The sequence below is a fragment of the Rhipicephalus sanguineus genome, chromosome 11, assembly GCF_013339695.2.
Source record: "Rhipicephalus sanguineus isolate Rsan-2018 chromosome 11, BIME_Rsan_1.4, whole genome shotgun sequence".
NCBI classification, from domain to species: domain Eukaryota; kingdom Metazoa; phylum Arthropoda; class Arachnida; order Ixodida; family Ixodidae; genus Rhipicephalus; species Rhipicephalus sanguineus.
In genome coordinates, this window is record NC_051186.1 from 24380875 (window position 1) to 24400083 (window position 19209).

At 49.3% G+C, this 19209-nt stretch overlaps 1 protein-coding gene across 3 annotated transcripts in view; it reads right to left on the minus strand.

The window, feature by feature from the left end:
• Positions 1-18984, minus strand: part of LOC119374082 (uncharacterized) — a 471916-nt gene extending 452932 nt beyond the window's left edge. The window contains exon 1 of one of the 3 annotated variants that reach the window (XM_037644139.2): positions 18770-18984. The gene's annotated coding sequence lies outside the window, so the exon portion shown is untranslated. The remainder of the gene's footprint in view (positions 1-18769) is intronic. The other 2 variants (XM_037644141.2, XM_037644140.2) reach the window with 2 other exon arrangements.
• Positions 18985-19209: the final 225 nt, after the last annotated feature.

Genomic DNA, 19209 nt, shown 5'->3' on the forward strand with positions numbered 1-19209 from the left:
AGCCACACATGAATCTACCAACTCGCCCAACTATCGGTACTTTCGCTACGTACAGTTAAGTCTACACGTGGCAGGCTAAGCGAATGCGCTTAGGTCGATGTTACGTTAATCGAATGGCCTATCAACCTCGCCATTTTTTGAAAAGCAGCACTGCGTGCCTATTCGGTTGCGCGCGTGATCGGGACCCGGCAGCCGCCATCGGGCAGATAGCGCAGCGGGCCGCGCTCTACACACAGCAGCGGACTGGCACACGTGCGTGCGGGTGTGCGCAATCGCGGTAACTTTCACGTAACGCCGACGAATCTCTAACCGCGACCTTGCCTGCCCCCGTGTGCACACATATAATCCGCGCACCTGCTGCTTCTTGCACGCTCCACGCAGCAGCAACGGGAAAAAAAAAGACGCCCGAGATGGTTGTCGTTTTACGCAAAAGCACCATAGGCCGAAAGCGCCCGCCCACTCTCGAGAAAAGAGGCGAGCTGGTCGAGGTTCGTGCCGTGCAAGTTGCGTGCAGCGTTGGCTGACGCAGCATTACGCGTTAGAGTATGACGCGCAACCCATAGGCTCTGCCTATGTTCGAACGCTATATATAAAAATAAAACCCCGGGAGTAATTAACGCTCGGTAGCGTTTGCTTAGGAACCAAACTATAGCTGGCCGGTTGTGAGAAACGCAGAGGTGTATCAGTCACGCTATATATCACACTTTATTTTTTTCATACCATCATAATATCCACAACACGTCAACACAGAACAGCGCTACTGTATATTAGCCTTTCTTTGCCACGCAGTACTTATAAGGCAATATCGAAATCGAGCGTTGAAGTTGTGTGCAATGTGCTCTCTTTCGGCGAAAGTTATTTCCACTCCGCGCCTTGCATAACCTAAGCAGCTTACCCGGGCCCTCCGTCCTCTTGTCGGCACTAAAAATATTTTCTTCTTTAACCACAGCCGCCAAGTCGGGCACACTTGAGCCCAGCCACACAAGACAGTCACAGCAAAACCATATAGCGGCGAGCACATTCGCCGAAACATGATTCCTGGCTCTCGACTGCTGACCCGAAAGTCGAGGCATCGAATCCCGCCCGCGGCGGCATTTCGATGGAGGCGAAATGGTAGAGGCCCGTGTACTTACATTTAGGTGCACGTTAAAAAAACCCGGGCGGTCGTCCCGCAGCCCTTCACTACGGCGTTCCTCGAGATCGCATCGTGGTTTCGGGACGCAAGAAACCCAACGATTACTAATTATTACTGATTCCTGGGCGGCGTCATCCGTAAACGCGCTTTGGAGCGTAATCGCTGGTGCTCACTAGAGAAAGAAAGAGCGTGCCTGCGTTTCCTTCGGATAACAGACAATTATGTAAGCAAATATGTACCAACTAGTGCGCCAAACCCCTTGTCCCACCAACCAGTGTTTCTGCACTTATGGCCGAAGCGTCAGCCTCGTGGAAACCAGTCGACTAGAATGCAACAAAACCAGTCAGAATATGATAACCTTAAGACGCTACGAGCTTGAGCAAAACACGACTGTAGCGTCCAACGAGGGCAAACCAAGGTTTCCCGTACTTCGGCTCACGTTGCAAGCTCTTCCCAGCAGCTCGTGCGATGCACGCAACTATCTACCGCGGGCTGTGGAGACAAGCTAGCGCTGAAGGAACGACATCTGTAGCTTCGAGAACGAGAAAGCGTGCAATTTCGCCCCCTCTGCATATATACATAAAACAGACTCGCTAATGCACGCCCATCACGGAAACAGCGCGGCCAATTAGACCATTAGACGCGTGACGGTGAAGATGAAGCCGCAGCGAGACAAGAACGAACGACGGAGCATTAAGCGTGAAGCCATTACGACAAAGGGTAAAAGCGAGGCACTCCCCCGTCAATGAGTGCCACGGCGCACCGAAAAGGGCGACCACACGTCCTCCTCGCAAGAGGGGTGTTGAGCAAGTACGCCTAATCAACCCGCCCAGCCACGACTGCCACCTGTTCGGACACGGTGTGTTGAGGTCTCGGTTGAAGGTGAGGATGTGAATGGGGAGCCATTCTGCAACGACACCACTAAAGCAACAGCCGACTGGAGTAGCGTTGTGACAGGCTCTAAAACGACTGTTTCACTCCATAACTTAGGAGAAATACGAACGGCAGACACACTGTCACCGGGTTGCGCAAATCGCCTTTTCCCTGCAGCTGCGCACACGCCTTTGACGTTTTTAGTACATGTAACTTCCCGGCTGGCCTTTGTGCTTTCAGAATGGCCGCTTTCTCAACGGCAGCGACGCGCACAGTATCACTATACTACACTATAAACCGACCGCACTAACATAACTTCCATCAAAAGGTAATTACAAGCGCTACGAGAGTAACTCATCATAAAACAGCGCACGCACACGGAGACGAAAGAAACCGACGACACGAGCGCTGGCTGTCAAAAAAGGGGGGATGGGGTTGTGTCAGCCAGAGGTCACTTTTTAATCTCCTTTTTATTTCTTTTGATGCCACTCAGGATATAAATTATGATGTTCTTGCTGAAGTTGCGCATGCCGTCACTAGTTTGTAGCCTAGATACGCATATGTTGCATCATGCGATCATCTTCTTTATGGATATATGTTGCTGCGTTAAACACAAATTTCAGTTGATAGCGTTCGCGTCTTTATTTCTCGTCTACCCGCTTTCCAGGCCGGCCTCTCCTCCTTCTTATCATCAAACACATTCTTCTACAAAATCGCCCAAATCGCTACTTTGCTCGAGAGTCATTCATCGCCGATACCGTCTGTGCAAAATATTTCAGTGTTTTCTTTTTTTTTTTTTGCTATTTGTTGGCTCGAAGTTAAGGGTTCATTATCGATCGTGCCTAAATTCCCTATGAAATATAGGATACATGGACGGCAATCCCGGGCTGGATGAATCCCGTACCGTAACAGATACCGAGGCTCTTCCACGCATAACTTGGCCGCGATGCGGGAACCCGATCTCAAGCAAACTTGGCGCTCTTATACGCGGAACCAGTTACCGCTTACTGCAATATAGCAAATATACAGTGCCGTTACGCGTGCTGATAATTAAGTAACAAACACGTTCATTTGTCAAACCGTACACCGATTCATAACACGCGGCGAACTTCGTTGGACAAACACCAACCACCGGCATTAAAACGCAAAAAGAGGATAGCACTCGTCTCGTTTATCTACAGCGATGAGCAGCGATAAGGCGCCTCGTCCCTTTTTGATAGCGACCTTTCCTCGCACGGAGTGCTTCCATTCGCTCGCTCCCGTCTTCGCAGATGCACTTTCTCGTGTCGTCGTCTTCTTTGCGCTTTAATACCATTACGGAACTACACAGAAACAAGCCAGAAAGAAGTTGCAGAAATAAACGTCTCGCGTAGTTAAAAACAGCGCAATATAAACGCGTGATTGTCCGTATTCATGGTGGTGGTGGTGAAACTTTACTGTTGTCCGTATTCATGTCGCGCTGTTTTCTAGCTATGGATACATGCCAGGTGGCTCGCATTGAGATCACTATATATCAAGCGTCTCGTCTTTCGTAGCCTCGAGTCCCTGCCGCAGCTCGTCAGTTGGGATTTATACGCGGTGCGGTCGGCGCATACTTCCTCTCATTTCTCAAATCAACGAGAAGCCTATTACGACCATATTATTCCGCAACGGTTTCATTCGGTGGTGATCCTCCACCCACGCTCGAGATATAAGAAGCCCATATTTCTTCCGCACACAAGCAACAACGCACCTCACGCCCAAACGCGAAAGCTTAGCATGCGCCGAAAATGGGGGTGTGTGAACGAGGCGAAAAGGGCTCGACGGCGACACCCCGTGTTCGACGACAGAAATGACCCCTCAGAACACAAAAGTTGCGAAGCTGTTCGCTTTTCTTTACTTGCCGCTGCACAACGTTCCTTCCGCCTCTCTCGCCCACTTCCGGCTATAGTATTGAGGCGCATCCAAATAAAGAAGAAGAAAAAAAACGCCGATAGACATCGTACGTGTCAGCTCGTTTTCTTTCTTTTCACTTTATTCATATATTTTTTTCCCGAACGATGAGGCGCCGATGAGGAACGATACACTTCTCACGGGTGTCGGTGTTCGGAGAAAGCGCCGGCCAACCGACATAATGATGCCCGAGAAAACGAGCGGCGGCGCCTTTTAAAAACCGAGGCGGGCGCTTTCATTCATGCGGCCAGACGGCGATATGGGCAGCCGATGGTCGCTCGTTATATTCCCTCGAGCGACCACTCGGGGGCGGCGGTATCTCGCAGCATCGCACCTCGCACTTTCCCCGAGCTGGCCTCGTTGGCTCTCCTCATTTGCATACGCGCCGAGACAACGGAGCAGTGTAGGAAGACAAAAGCCGGTCGGCCAGGTCGGGAGAGGCGAGACGACGCTATAGCCAAACTGTGGAAATTAACGCATGCGCAGATGGGCTAGAGCCTGCTTCGTCCAACCTCTTCGCAGTGTTGTCAGCTCCTGGAATGTGAGATATAGTGGTGCACTTCTTTCGCCAGCAACGCCTGCGCGTCACGGTGATCGAGATAAGGGAAGCGGCAAACTCGGAGACGACGATCACCTGCCGCAAAGCACGGGTGACTTACACGATATTTCGCTCTACAGCAGACAACGAGGTCGCGGGTTCGATCGTCTCATCGATGAAAAAGTATAATGCAGAAACTCTACAGAGCAAACTGGGTGCACCCCGATAGAGAGCCTCTTGGGGGTAAAAATTAAATAATACATCACCTCACATAGCTCCCACATTGATGTCCTGATACGCGAAAAGAACATAAAGCTTATCTATCGAAATTTCGGTCTTAATTAACCCACAGGCACGCTTCTACAAAAGTACGCTTTTCTTAACGCTTGCGAGCGATTTAAAAAAAAAAAAAAAACGCGACCGAAGAAGGTGTCGTAATGAACCGTGAGGGGCTTCGTTTTAAGACGTACCAAACCTCGAAGGAGGGGAAGACCGGAATAAACGAGTTGCGTGAATAATGGCAGCAACGCAGCATCCAACCGTTAAATCTCGGTTAACACGAGGCCTGACCCGCGCGATCGCGTCTGCAGCCTCGATAATTCGCTCGGTGATTCCCTCGCGGGGCACATCGGCGACTCACGTGATTCGCGTCCCAAGATGCATGACAACCGCGTTCGCCTAGACACTTTCGTGGTCAGAGCGCGCGTAACTCTCAAGTCGGCATTCGAGACGTTCCGTATGCCATTCCACTAATTCCATATGTTGCCGCAAGATTTTTAGAGAAACATACGAAAAACTAAGTAAGGAAACGCGTGGAACTATTGGAATGCAATAAGGAACGTTTCAGTAGGGTTTTAGCCCGACCAGTGCATTTACGTGCGTGCCTATTACAAGTTTAGACGGCAGCTATTTGTACACGCACGCCTTGTGAACGGCCGAATGTTCGCGTGGAACAGAAGCACGATGGAGTCAGATCATGGCGCTCGCAAAGCAGCTCACCGAATATACGAAGCCTCCAAATTAACCACCCGTTTCCCAGGCATCGACGCCATCTCTACGCAAGCCCGTACGAGCAGCGTGCGAGCGTACCTCTCTCCACCGCCGCCGTGCACAAATTGCGCGTCAGCACCGAAAGTATGCGCGAAATAATACGCTGCCACGTGGTTTCGGCACGGCAGTGCATCGCACCGCGGAGCTGCCCGCATATCCGGCACAGCAGCCCTTCTTGCGGCACTGGGAAAAACGGCTTCGCGAGGAAGAGAAGCCGCATCGCGGTTTCGGTGAACGCCCACGCTTTGAAGAGTACGTGATCTGCAAGGAGAGGCGTACAAAACCGTGTGCGAGCACGCCTACGCTGTTCCTGCAGCGTGCAGTGTACCTTACGCAATACCTCCGAAGTCGAATGACGTTGAAGCTCGCATTCATTGCAACGAAAATCGCATTCCCGCATGCCACACTTGGTGCGTCGGTAAACTCGTATGTTTATTTGTTGCTCTCATACGTCTCACCACCGGCACGAGTACATCGCGCACGTCATTCCTTAAATGTCGCTAGCCACAAACTGCGCACTGTCACATGTTCTTCTTTCTTTCTTTCTTTCTTCCTTTCTTTCTTTCTTTCTTTCTTTCGTGTAATTTTGCAGACTGGGACGGCCTTACGCACGACATCGCGCTGCCATCACCTGCTCATCTGCTTTCGCGGAAGAATTATCTGCGTTTTTCTCAACTTTATCCCACCCCTTATACAATGCCCGTGAGTTGGTTCTTTACGGAATAATGAATTAATGAATGAATGAACGAAAAAACAAAAGTGAAGCCCCAAAGCAGTAAAGGAGGAGGACTGGCTACTGATTATTTTTCGACCATTTGGGTTACAGACGACAGAAAAAAGAAACCGCGATCACATACAAAGGCTTCGCAGCATGGATGAAAGCGAGGGCCTTTCAAACTGTCGCGTGAACGCGTCCGCCACTGAGCGCCTCCCGATCGCTCGCTCGTTTACAGTGGGCGGGCATGGGTCAGACAGCCGCTATCAGTATGCGTATACCAGTGAACGAGTGGACGACACGAAACTGATTCAAGGCTGCAGAGGCAGTGCGAGGATATACACCTTTATTAGTGGCGAGAGAGAGCGAACGGCGCGCGTTGACCGTGGAAACGCTCTTCCTGCGATCAACGCTGAACTACCAGCTCGCGAGGAACGAGAACGCGCCCTCGCCTGCGAGAGACAACGCCAACGCATCAGCGTCTGCTAGCGAGTTTATTGATATAAAAAATTGGCCGCGTATCTGCGTGCTTCGCTGCAAATGTCATCTAAAGACGATAGAAGAGGCGCTGCGTGAGATATGGACGTCATCTGGCAATACGTCGGGAAACATGCGTGCTGTGTTGCGGGCTGGTAGTCCCGGCGCAGCAGCAGGCGAAGACCGGCGGTGACCAACGCGACCGGCGGGGACGCCAGCCAGCCCGAACACGCGGTTTGGCGCGAAGCGCCGAAGCAGAAGAAACGTCCGCACTCAACGAGCACTCTCCACACACTCTTTTATTTACACGTCGCCTGGGTAAAACAGGAATGCCAGGGCGGCGCCCCATGGCTACAGTGCAATACTGAACCGAAACCGAAACACAACAATGAGCTCGTGCAGAGGGCACGGAGGAAGGCAGCGCAGTCGCATTTTCAGCGCAGCTTAAGAAACTAGGGACTCTAGAATTACGTATCTATGTATTTTCTATTAAAGGAACACACCACCTAATACTTACCTAGTGATGTTGCGCCTCAGATATGCGTAATGTTTGCTTTTTGATCAACAATGTACACAAGTATGAACCTGGTCAGCCGTTCAAGATGGCTGGCCCTTGGGCAAGTGGTTCAACTTTGGCCGAGTGGCTGAATCGAGTGACGTGCCGACAAACAGAAAGAGAGCCAGACAGACCAAAATTTCTGCGTTTAGGTTCCCCAAGAAAGACTATCGTCTTTAAAAACCGACTGCTCGCGCTGCACAACCGTTCACCGGCCACACCGTATATTTAGGCACTGGATGTTGACATGCAATGTAGTGCCGCTGGGAGATTTCTCTTATGTGTAGTTGAACAATAAAGATTCGCAGCGTGCACGTCAAGTAAAAGCGGACTGCGGGTCTCCGTGTCTGATATTTCTTCCGTCTCTCATTGCCCATTAGCAGTGATTTTGCTGCGGGAAACACCGGGGCAACTGCATGCTTCGCCCCTCCATATGTTTCACGTTAGTAGACTGAAACACCCTTCCCTACATGCTTCGCCCCTCCCCAATTTTTTTTCACCCTTTATCATTCCATTATACAACGGTAGACTTAATTATGGGCCTCTTATCTGCGTGTGCAGGTACTTAGTTCGAGAATCGGCGGGTGCGCCGGTCCTCGCAGGTTTCAGTGAGAGGCGACCCACTGTCTCCTGGATGAATGCAAGCGATAGTTGAACGCGAAATTGAACGCTTATATGAGCAGCACGTGACAGGCCTCTCTCCCTGTCTTCGAGAGAAAAGGACAGTGGAAGGGAGGACTGAGTCCCGCACTAAGAGCAATACAGTCAATGAAGATTCTCAGCGCCGCGCCACCGACGATCGTCCGGCCTGGGTGTCTTCCCGAAGAAACTCGTAGCGACAGAATGCGTGCCTGGAAAGAACGCCAACGTGGAAGGCACATGGGCGCACAGTTCGCCTCGCTTCCCGATATAGAAAGTGTGTGCAGCGAGCAGCCAGCCCATGGAGGGGGCACCGAAGGAAGCGCCAAGGCCGCGAAAAGCAAGCGCACAAATTCAGCCGCGCGCCACAAGCTGTAATCGCGCGTCGAGAGAAACTCGCCGATAAGGGAATCAAGAGAGAACCAAAAAGGAGAGAGGGAGAGAGACGCTGTTTCGACGCAGCCGAGAGGAGGGGAAAGGCGGGGGCGGCGGATGAGCTCACCGAACAAATAAAAGCGAGAAGGGAGTCGACAGCTGGGGCTGCACGTGCTCCGAACGGAAACGCCCACCCACACCCATGTGCGCGTATATATATATATATATATATATATATATATATATATATATATATATATATATATATATATATATATATATATATATATATATATATATATATATATATATATATATATAGAGAGAGAGAGAGAGAGAGAGAAACGTTACGGAATAACTTCAGCGAGACGCCACGTTCTTTGCATATATCTATCTGTCATTTATTCTTGTTCATTCTGTCCTTTAGCGTCCACCGCGAAAACTCGAGTCTATTCTGGCGACTACTCCATGATGAATGACCCGAGGAGATAGCAGAAAACGTAACGACCGAGCGTCGCGAGATGACAGGCGAGTCCTTGAACTCGCACCCTGCCATTCGAGAGCGCAGGGCCGCGCTGGCTTTTATTTAGACTGCAGGTTAAAACCATCTCCGACGAGATCTCCTTCATTCCAGACCTCCCTTCCCGAGTGTCAGTTTGTAGGCGCCGGCAACGACACCTACAAACAAGGCTCAAACACCAGGAGGACATGATTGAAAATCAGGGCATAAAGCTCGTACGCTTTGCTCTGCAAGAACGAACACACAAACTCTTTTTTCCATAACCTAATGGAACTGTGTAATTGAATTCGCATCGTAATCGTGTATTGCTTGTAATTGTATTTTTATTTTACGCAGTCACCCTTCCTGCTTGGGTCCGCAGTATTCGATAAATAAATAAAATACATAAATATAAGACATCGCTACGTGACAGCTCTGCTCGCTGAGACGTCACTTCATTTTAATGCGGAGTAATTCTGTGATGACTGCTCTCCTCGGAATATCGTGCGTACTTCCGTAACCTATAACGCTTTAGATTCCATACAAGTGGGGTGTTTGGAGGCATGTATAGTCATACGCAAAAATTACTAAGTGCAAAAATAATTAAATACGTAGCGACGGCTGGACCTGTGCCGAAACCCGATGCTCAACTCATCGCGGCACAGGAGCATTCCTTATAAAGCGGAATATAGTGCTCTCAGTCAAGTACTCTCTATATAATACTCTCATTTATCACGCATTTATACATTACTCCCATTTATCGTCACGAATATAGTGCTCTCAATTTATCACGCCACACATGTATCCCTCATCAAGCGGTTCTCAATTAGGAATGTCCCACACGCAAGCAACCGCGTTCGCCGCAACGCTGATGGTTTCTTGAAGAACTTCCCTCGTGTAAGCTAGCGCGTTGATCGAGACGCTCGGCACACACGCACGCCAAATAATTCGACCTTTCACCCAATGCAAATTGGTGAACACGAAATGCCACCCATTAGATTAGCTGCCACCCGAAAACAGCCTTCCAGGGAAGGCCGCGGTTTACGATAATTAGGCAACTCCCGTGAGCGCTGATCGTCACCCGCTTCCACCGAGTGTCTCGAGTTTTAATTAATACGTATGCCAGCATTTCATACACACATCAAGCATATACTTCCCGCGCATGCTATCTCGAAACGTCATCACAGTCTAACAGACAACATCAGAGATACGTGGCAACGCAAGTCGCAAATCTACACAAGAGAGCGCTGTCCAATATGTCCAGTGACGTGACTGACTCATGCAGATGCTCTTCTATTATTATTATTATTATTATTATTATTATTATTATTATTATTATTATTATTATTATTACACTACCTCCATCAACTGAGTAGCTATCACATCTTTGTGACGAAACGGCAGTTGCGAATTCGCTCTAATTGCGCTTGGCGTGTGCAGCTCTTGCGATATGACCGGCGAGATGCGAAGCGTTGGTCAATGTGCTGTTGCGGAGATGCGTGCCCCCTCGTGTTTTCATACATGCACCCAGGTGCCATCGATCCACGCTGCTGCCTGTGCGGCAACGTTGCCTCGTTGAACCACATCCTCTGGGGCTGCCCGGAGGATCCCCCGCCCGCCGACCTCCTTTGCTCACCCCCCACCGAGGAACAACGGGAGGCCCTTCTCTCCAGCAACGACAGAGACATCCAGACACGGGTCCTGAAACGAGCGGAAGAAGTCATCGAGAAGCACAGCCTGGCAGCCTTCGTGGCTTAGCCTCCCTCACCCCTCACCCCTTCGACTAATAAAGTTGTTACTCACTCGCCGAGAGACGTCTTCCCGTCTCGGTCAGACGGTGCTGGTGCACACCACGTGCGTGCTTGCCTCGTGATGTCACATATTTACCGGCTCGGTCTGTTTTTGTTTGATGGCGTGTAATGTCCAAAAACGACCCGGTTACTAGACGCTGTATAGTACAGAGGGCTCCAGGTAATTTCGGTCACCCGAGGTTCTTGAACGTATACACTGTCATCGCACAGTACACACGCACCTCTGTAGCCTTTCGCCCCCATCGATATGCGACCGCAGCGGCCGGGATCGAACCCGCGACAATAGGGTAAACAACCACCAAGCCACCGCGGCGGCGTGATTTATTTATTTATTTATTTATTTATTTATTTATTTATTTATTTATTTATTTATTCATTCATTCATTCATTCATTCATTCATTCATTTATTCACTGACTCGCTGACTGACTCAATATTTTTATTGGGGAGGTCCAAAACTAATACCTGATTTAGGCAGTGAATCAGCCGAATTAAAACAAGAAAAAAAATTTTCTTCTTTTTATTGAACCACATGATGATAATATGCGAAGTGGTTTCCGCGTGCCAGCTTTGATGCAGCTGGCTCGTTGAAACGCCCGCGCATAGCGAACAACTTCAGCAGGCACACTTTTCCAACGCGTCTACATAGACGTGCATGCAAAACATGATTCCTCCCAATGCGAAGGTAAAGGGCAAAAAAAAAAAAAAAAGGGAATTATCGCCGCTTCCTGTTCGCAGCCGCCGCCGACAACTTCTCGGAATTCTGCAGTTGGTCAGACTATGAGCGTGACGATACATGGCCTCCTCTCAACGTCTGACTCTAACGACGCGTTACGAGAAACTAACCGTGACGAGTCGATGAGACGCACCCGCGAAAGACAATGGCAGCATAAAGAGACGTACAAGAAAAGCGAGCCAATTTTCGCCTTCCTTGTACAGCTATCACGCAGCTCGTGTTTGTATACGCTAGTGTGTTGTACCGTTCGTATGTTTACGTCTGATCTGTGTGGGCGTCCTTCTATTCAATCTCGCTCTTTTGTGACATTCGCTGTTTCGTGGTTCTATTAAATAACTGGAACGTAAACGTATTTATGCACTAATATCCAGCAGCTGCACCGCTTTGAAAGCCGGAGGACAACCGGAGCAGACCAACACCTCCTCTATGTACTTCATATACAGGGTGTTTCAGCCAACTTGCGCCTAGTATTACAAAAATAAAAATGCGCGCTACACGTGTCGAATTGACCCAGTATTGTTCCGTATGCAGCATATCGGGATATCTTTATCCGAACCGCCGAGCTGCGTAATTAACACAGACTGCTTAATTAACCTTAAAATAGTAAATCTAGCGAAGATCTTCAGCACAAAGGTTGTAGCACTTTGTCTGAAACGTCGGAATATTTCATCCATGCTAAGATAACTGACAGTCCGATAAGCTAGGTAATTAAGAGATATTGCTTAATTAACGTTTAAAATAGTAACTCCAACGAAAGATAATACAAAAGTTGTAACGCTTGTTCGGCAACGTCAGGTTATTTCATTTATATATGCTAACTGTCCCGTTTAATTTTTTTCCAGCTTTTGTTTAGAATGCGCGAAATTAAAAAAGTACACCTGGCGCAAGTTACAGCTGAAACACCCTGTATATATATAACTATACTACATATATAGGAGGTGTTGACCGGACAACGCTACAGCAGACCCGTTCATTCCACTGCTCGAACACGAAGACGACGAGCAGGGATGATGATGGCTACGTACAGGTGAGAAGGATGCGTCAAAGGCGCACCACACGTAGTGCCAGGTGTTTCGCTTTGATCATCACCCGCCCCTGAAGGACGAAAGCTTCTCCCAATGATCGGCCGTTTGTACCGCCGGAAGCCGACTGAATTTTATGCCTTAATAGCATCTGCCATCCGAGGTTCCCACCAGTTGGTATCCTGGCAATCGGTCCTTTTCACGAGTCGACCTGCCCAGGTCCACCTTTTTCTCTTAATTTCTACTCGGCTAGCCCACATCTGCTCTCTTCCTGCATCTTACGCGTTACGCCTAGAATTTCCCGTTCCACGATTTCCCTCGTGTTAGCGAATTATCCTTTCAAGACACCAAAAGCACCACTCTTGCCGCGAGAAGTTGCATGGTAAGCGAGAAAACGCGCGCGCAAAAAAAAAAAAAAAAGAAAAATGCCGGTGGCGAAGCCGCACTGAAGCTCCCCCACCGATCGCCGCGACGTCACAGATATTGACGGCGTCTACTGGGGTCTACGTAGTTCCTAATCGGCCAAATACGAAAACAACAACAACTTGCAGATCAGTGACGTCACACTGACATTCATGTGCGGAGATTACGGTGAGAAATTTAAAAATGAAAATTTCACCTAATTTCCTCTTGTGTTCTTAAACCTATGATGGTGAAATTAACCCTAAAGTGGATCTCTAAAATAATAATTTATCAGTCGAAACTGATTCATCGTTGCGCATTAGTGTCTCCGACTTTCACATAACCGCAGGTTTTCCTACAATAAAACTCTACGCTCACTTGAAACGACTGCCGGGGGAGGTTCTGCGAGGAGCGTTTCATGACGTGCTCAAACGAGAACCCGCTCAAACAGAGGCGACGCAGCGTCCTCAGTCGTCCCAAGGTTGCCACCAGAGACAATCCGCGAGTGCCCCGTCAGATAGCTGCTCTCACGATCGCGCAGTCGAGATAAGGAACACGCTGAAGTGCGCAGCGAGATTGTGCCACTCGACGTGAAAATGATGAAAGCGCTACAGAGTGAAGCCATTTAGAAATAGGCCCCCACACGGCAAAAACGTAGTCTTAACGTTGTGCGAGTTACGACTATATACCACGCAACAGCGTGCGTTTTCTTTTAATTTTTTTTTTCAGCGTAACATCGACCGCAATTTTTTGGTGCCGAAGCCGCTTAGCGGGCTGGGAGAAGCGATATATATAGGTGGGCTCCAGCGTGAACTCATTTCCTGAGGTCGTTGGTTCAATTTCCAACCTCGTGGACTGCATGGAGGCGGAATAAAAAAAAAAAAAACGCGTTCCAGAGCATATTCGACAACGCCCAAATGCCACGAAATGCCGCCTCCGCCCTCTCAAATGCGTCTGCTTCGATTGTTTCACAACCTTTCTCCTGCGAAATGATAACCTTCAACGAAGCATCGAACTTGCACGTCTTGCTGCCCTATTGGGTGAAATCGGAGCTGCCTATCGATATGGAAGTACCTTGCACGAGATACGAATGTGTTCGCACTAGCTCTCTCTTCCGTTAACAACAGATGACGCTGCACCTTATACGTAATAATTATCCGCAGATCGTGCACCGTACACGTAGCGAGCACGATCAGGCACATCAGGCTGCGCCTGAAATGAAGTTAGAATGCCATTGCTGCGCATGGCGTTCCAGCACGGCCGTGACTAGACCGCACAATCTCCGGGCCACGAAAACGACCCTGCAGTGTCAGTTCGGTTAGTTATAACCAATGAATGCGAGACGGTTTAAAACGCTAAGCAACGCAATCTTTGGATTGGATTAACGCAACGTCGCTGGGACGGCCAGCAGCTGTTGGCCAACAATTCGTCGACATTAGTCAGCCCTGATCGTAAACGAGCAAATACAGTGTCGGCTTCGTTCAAACGGCATCACCATCGTCAACAAGACACAAAGTGCGTGGAAGAGGTCCAGAAAAGCGCTGTCTTCTAAAAAATTAAAAAAGAAAAACAGAAAATGTCAAAGAACAGCCAATAAGCAATGTCGGCTCTGCTTTGCGGTGCACTACTAGCACAAATGTCTCATAAAGTGGTTGTATAGACGTTGGCTAGCACCGCATGCGCACCAGCTGAGGCACTTGGGCCGCCATTATTCACAGTGCCGCACTGAATGCACAAGCGTCTGCGTGCTGTGTGCACCGACCTTGAACGACGCATCCACACGTGTGCTCTGCATGGTCACGATCCTTTGCAAACCTCTCTCGCCAAGTAATCATTCCAACACGGAATACAGCGAGATATCTTTAATGCGGGGGTCTCAGGTGCTGACGCTGCACATTCTTCTTGTCGAAGGTTCCGACTGTAAAGGAACGCCTGCGACGGCGCTGGAAAGACGTCATTTCGCGGCTTTCCGAGCTGCGAAACACGCGCCCCGTATGTTCAGTGCGTGTATGTGTGCGCGTGTAAACCTTCCGGGGGCAAAGATGTCGAACTTCAGTGGCTATCGCACTGATTGACACGCATCAGATGCTTGGGGCATGTCCAAATGTGGCCATGGGCTAGACGGCGTTCACAAAGTATCGAGAAAAAACACAGAGACGGCGATAACAGAGGCCCGCATGCTACTCCTTGTTGCGTTCATGTACTGCAGTCGAAGGGGGCAAGCCCGACACCAACACTGGGTCGTACAAAAATGTATCCACCTCGTTCGTAAGTGAATTACTAGGGCATTTTTGAAGACTTAGACCATTAGAGCAAGGAAAAGGGTCGCGTCTGCGTTCCTTCAACGCAGACAACAGTACTCCCCGATAAACAACGCGATCACCCATCCTGCGCGGGCAAAAGAAAAACGAGAACCAGTTGGATACGTGACGCGAATGTCCCGGATGTTGAGACACATCGCCGGTGCGACCTCCACATCATTGAGATGTGAAACGCGTCTTCACCGAGAGACTGGCCCTCTCGGTAAATGCAAGATTAGCAAGAATGAAGGGGACGGCTCGTCTACGGGGGTTCAGCAGTGACTGATAAAATTTTTACGTTGAAAAAGGGAGACGCAACCAACATGGCGTCCGCATGCATTACACAACGTCGTCTACTCACTTTCGACTGCTAGAGCAAGCCTTTGCACAAACTCCTGCCTTATCTGAAGATAATTTCAAGTGGACTTACTGAGCGGCGGTACGTTGTTACAGATATGGGCACTGAACGCACGTTGATCCGTGTTCATGGCGACGGAGGCAATTATTCCATTCTGATGACGTATTCGGCACAAATTAGTACAAGTCGATAAGGCCTGTATTAAAGCATTAACAGGTGACAGCGTGCAGGATTAGGAAACACAGGTAGCGTAGAAGTAAAATTTTAAGAAAGAAAAAGAAAGGCGGGCAAAATCTGTAAAGAGAATGGCATAACGTCCAACGCGAAACACCGACCGATCCTGCCCTGCTTTAAAACAAAATGATAAATGCACACGCCAATCTGCAGTCGTGAGCTAAGAGCGTGTTGCGGTTTTGTCGGGTATTCTCCATAATGTCCCGCTGTGCGACCCGAAATAGGATAGATGTTGCTTAAGCACATGATTTGATTATCGGTACTGTATAATATGGTGCAAATTATTTTTGTGCTTGCAATTCAATGCCTACGCGGGGAGCAAACCATGTCAAGTGCACCGCTACGCGAACAGCAACGTAGTCGACGGAGAAGCAACAAGGCGAGGCCCCGAAGATAAAACAAATGACTCGTCCCGACAAGGATGAACTTACAAAAGAATCAAACGAGCGTCATCAATAGCAACGTTGATCTTTCGGCCACAAAGACAGCCTCTTCGCCATATTATTCTCTCCCCTACTTCGAGCCGCTACTTCCGCCAGGCATTTCGCTACAGACGCCTTTCCGGCCTCATTGCGCTGCCCTTTCGCCATGAGAAAACAAACGGGGAGAGGAGCGAGCGAGACTGGGGGAAAAAAAAAAAAAAAATCGCGCAAAAAGGTCAACTTGTGGGAATGCGAAAATGCCAGCAGCTTTCTCCTCCACGACGGAGGAGGCGTTCGTTAACGCCAAAATGTCCTTCCAATAAACGACAAATCGCCGCTAAGAAAACGGAGATGGGCGACGCAAACCGGTGTCGTTCGATCTATGGCGGCATTCCAAGCCGACATCGTGACTTGAACGCGGAATCGTTTCATGAGCTCGTCAGAATTGTGAGCTTCTTCGATGCTCGCGCTTCACAGCCCGCGTTTTTATGCGACTTAATCGCGCGGGGTAAATCTGGTGAAAATTACACTACACTACATTAATAACACGCTGCAACGTTTTGATTTTCCTTCCCCACGTTTGTTGTTGCGTAGAGTTACAATACCATACTTCTTATTTTACGAAAGCCGCATTGTTTGTGCTAGTAGTATTATGATGTCCCCCTTTTACGCAACACCATTACGTTAGTGACCTCTGGGAAATCATCGAATAATTAATTGAAGAGAACAGAGCTTATGCGAATGACAAAGCAAAACGAAACACGTCCATCATTCCCGTCGAGTAAACATACGTTATCAGTTACTCAGTCATCCTCCTCACGCGATACTCCACTAATAAACGCCGCGAAAATTATGAATCAAAATGCAATGCCATACAAGTAAGTGCATTTCTATGCATATACGTTCGAGTAGTATAATCATCGTCAGTACAAGACGAAGCTAATGATCGCCAATTCACCCTGTCCTGCGCGAGATGATCGCATCTTATGCCTGCAAATTCCTTAATTTCGTAATCCCGACTAACCCCCTGTCGTCCTCGGCTAAGTTTCCCAGCGTTTGATATCGCTTTGAACTGACCGACGGCAATCTGCCTTACGCGTGACCCGACCAGGTCCTTTCATCTTAAAATGTCCACTAGGTTACCAGCCGCCCTTGTTTGTACGCACGGGCAAGGAAGGACACTAACATGCAAAGAAACAACTGATGTGCGTTAATGTCTCACGGTGAAATTACAAAAAAAAAAGAAAGCATACATAAGAACATACTTTCACTAGCAACTTAATCGGCGAGCATGCTCGTTCAACGAGCAGCGTCTGCTTTCAAAACGAGTAGCATGCGCCAGCGTGCAAGGAGAAACCTGTCGTAAACTAGCATGCTTGACCACTGCAGGCAACTGACGTTTACTCGACTAAAATGGCGAGACTGTAGTCGAGTTCGAACTACTTCAAGCGTCACCAAACGACATGCACATAAATCATGTTGACATCCACTAGCGTTTAAGCTCTGTCATTTGATCGCAAACAGCTCGTGTGCAATGCGACTGCTGTTAACAACCGGTATGAAAAAACTATGAAAGCAGCAGCGACTCGGTCGTCCCCGAACCTAACCCACAACGGTCGATCTAGAACCGTTTTCCGTGGCGGAAAACGCAGTAGATCGTTCTCACTGAAACCACTTTCTTGTCAAGTTGTATTTACGTCAGCGAACGCTGCTTTACAAACTGCAGGTTCGAGGTCGTCCGAGAAACAAGTGAAAGGTCGACGCGAAGAGCGCTTTAAATGCCGTTCCCTCACACCAGCGTTTATTTAGTCAAGGTACGGTTCCTAGTCGAGCGTTTCCTCCATGGGCTACAAGCTCGTGCGCTTTTCGCGTTGCCCCGGAGTCTTTTGCATCTTGCGCTGCGAGGGGAAAGAGCTGGATTCATTTGGCCAGCTTGCATTTCCGTGGGAGTAGGTCAGACCACGTAACTTAAGGAGCCGGAAAAGATTCTCCGACGAGCAAAGAGGAGCGCACGTACCACATACACCGGCGCAGAGATTAGCGCGAGACGGAGGCGGTGCGCCCTCGGCACGGCAATCGCCGACAGGACGGCTGGCGGGCTAGCTGGCCGACCCCCGCTAATTTGTGTCGCTGGAACGGAAGACGATCGCAACATAGGAGTGGCCCATAACCGTGCTGTGCATCGACGGCCTTCTTGTGATGTCGCTGGGGGACGGTGTAATTTCTTTTGCAGACCATAACACGAGACAACTCCGCCGGTGAGGCACTTCCTTCACGACCGAACATCACGCGAGACGATTGTTAGTTTCGCTAGCGTCTCGAGGCATTACAAGTAGTACGTTGACAATTGTCAATCGGCTGCGATAAAGGCGATCTTCGAAGCGCTGCTCTAAAATTGCTCTACTGACCTTGAGTACAAGAACGGCTCGCAGTAGTACGCAGGCTGAGATGTTTTGCAAACGGAAGAAGCGTGCAAACGCGTCGGCCCTTTCGAACGCGCTCACGGGTGGGCGCCTTCCATGCAGATCGCAACGCAAGCGATCGCTGGCAGTTTGCATTTCTGCAACGGCTTGCAGGAGGCGTGTAACAGAAACAGACATGCAACAACAGGACGCAGAGCGATCCCGAATACATTTGTTGCATTCGCTCCGTGCCGCAACAAAGCCCTCCAAGGAGGCGCTTGACATGTCACTCACCTCGAGTGGTCCGGGTCGCCGAATAATTGCGAGTAGCACGCTTTCAGCAAGAGTCACAAATAGTCAGAAGCGAGAGCAGCGGCCCACATACCTATATTTGTAGGCACGGCGTATCCGTAGCGCACCACAGCGAAAGGACACTATCGATTTTCACCGCACAAACACAGCGCGCAACACGCGAAAGCCGCCATGCGCAACTGATACGTAATTTCTCCGCCAGGTGACGCTTGAGCCGAAAACAAAACCTAGAAAACTTTCTTTTGCGCATGCGCGTATTTGTTGAAAGAGGGAGGCATTAGTGGCGTATCCTAGTGTGCACTTGTGAAGTCAACCGCTTAGCCTCCGAGACCGCAAACCATGCGCCAAACTGTCAGTGACCTCGGAGGCCTTTTTTGTGAAGCTTTACAGGTGGCGCCTCAACATGTAAACAAAACGCTGTC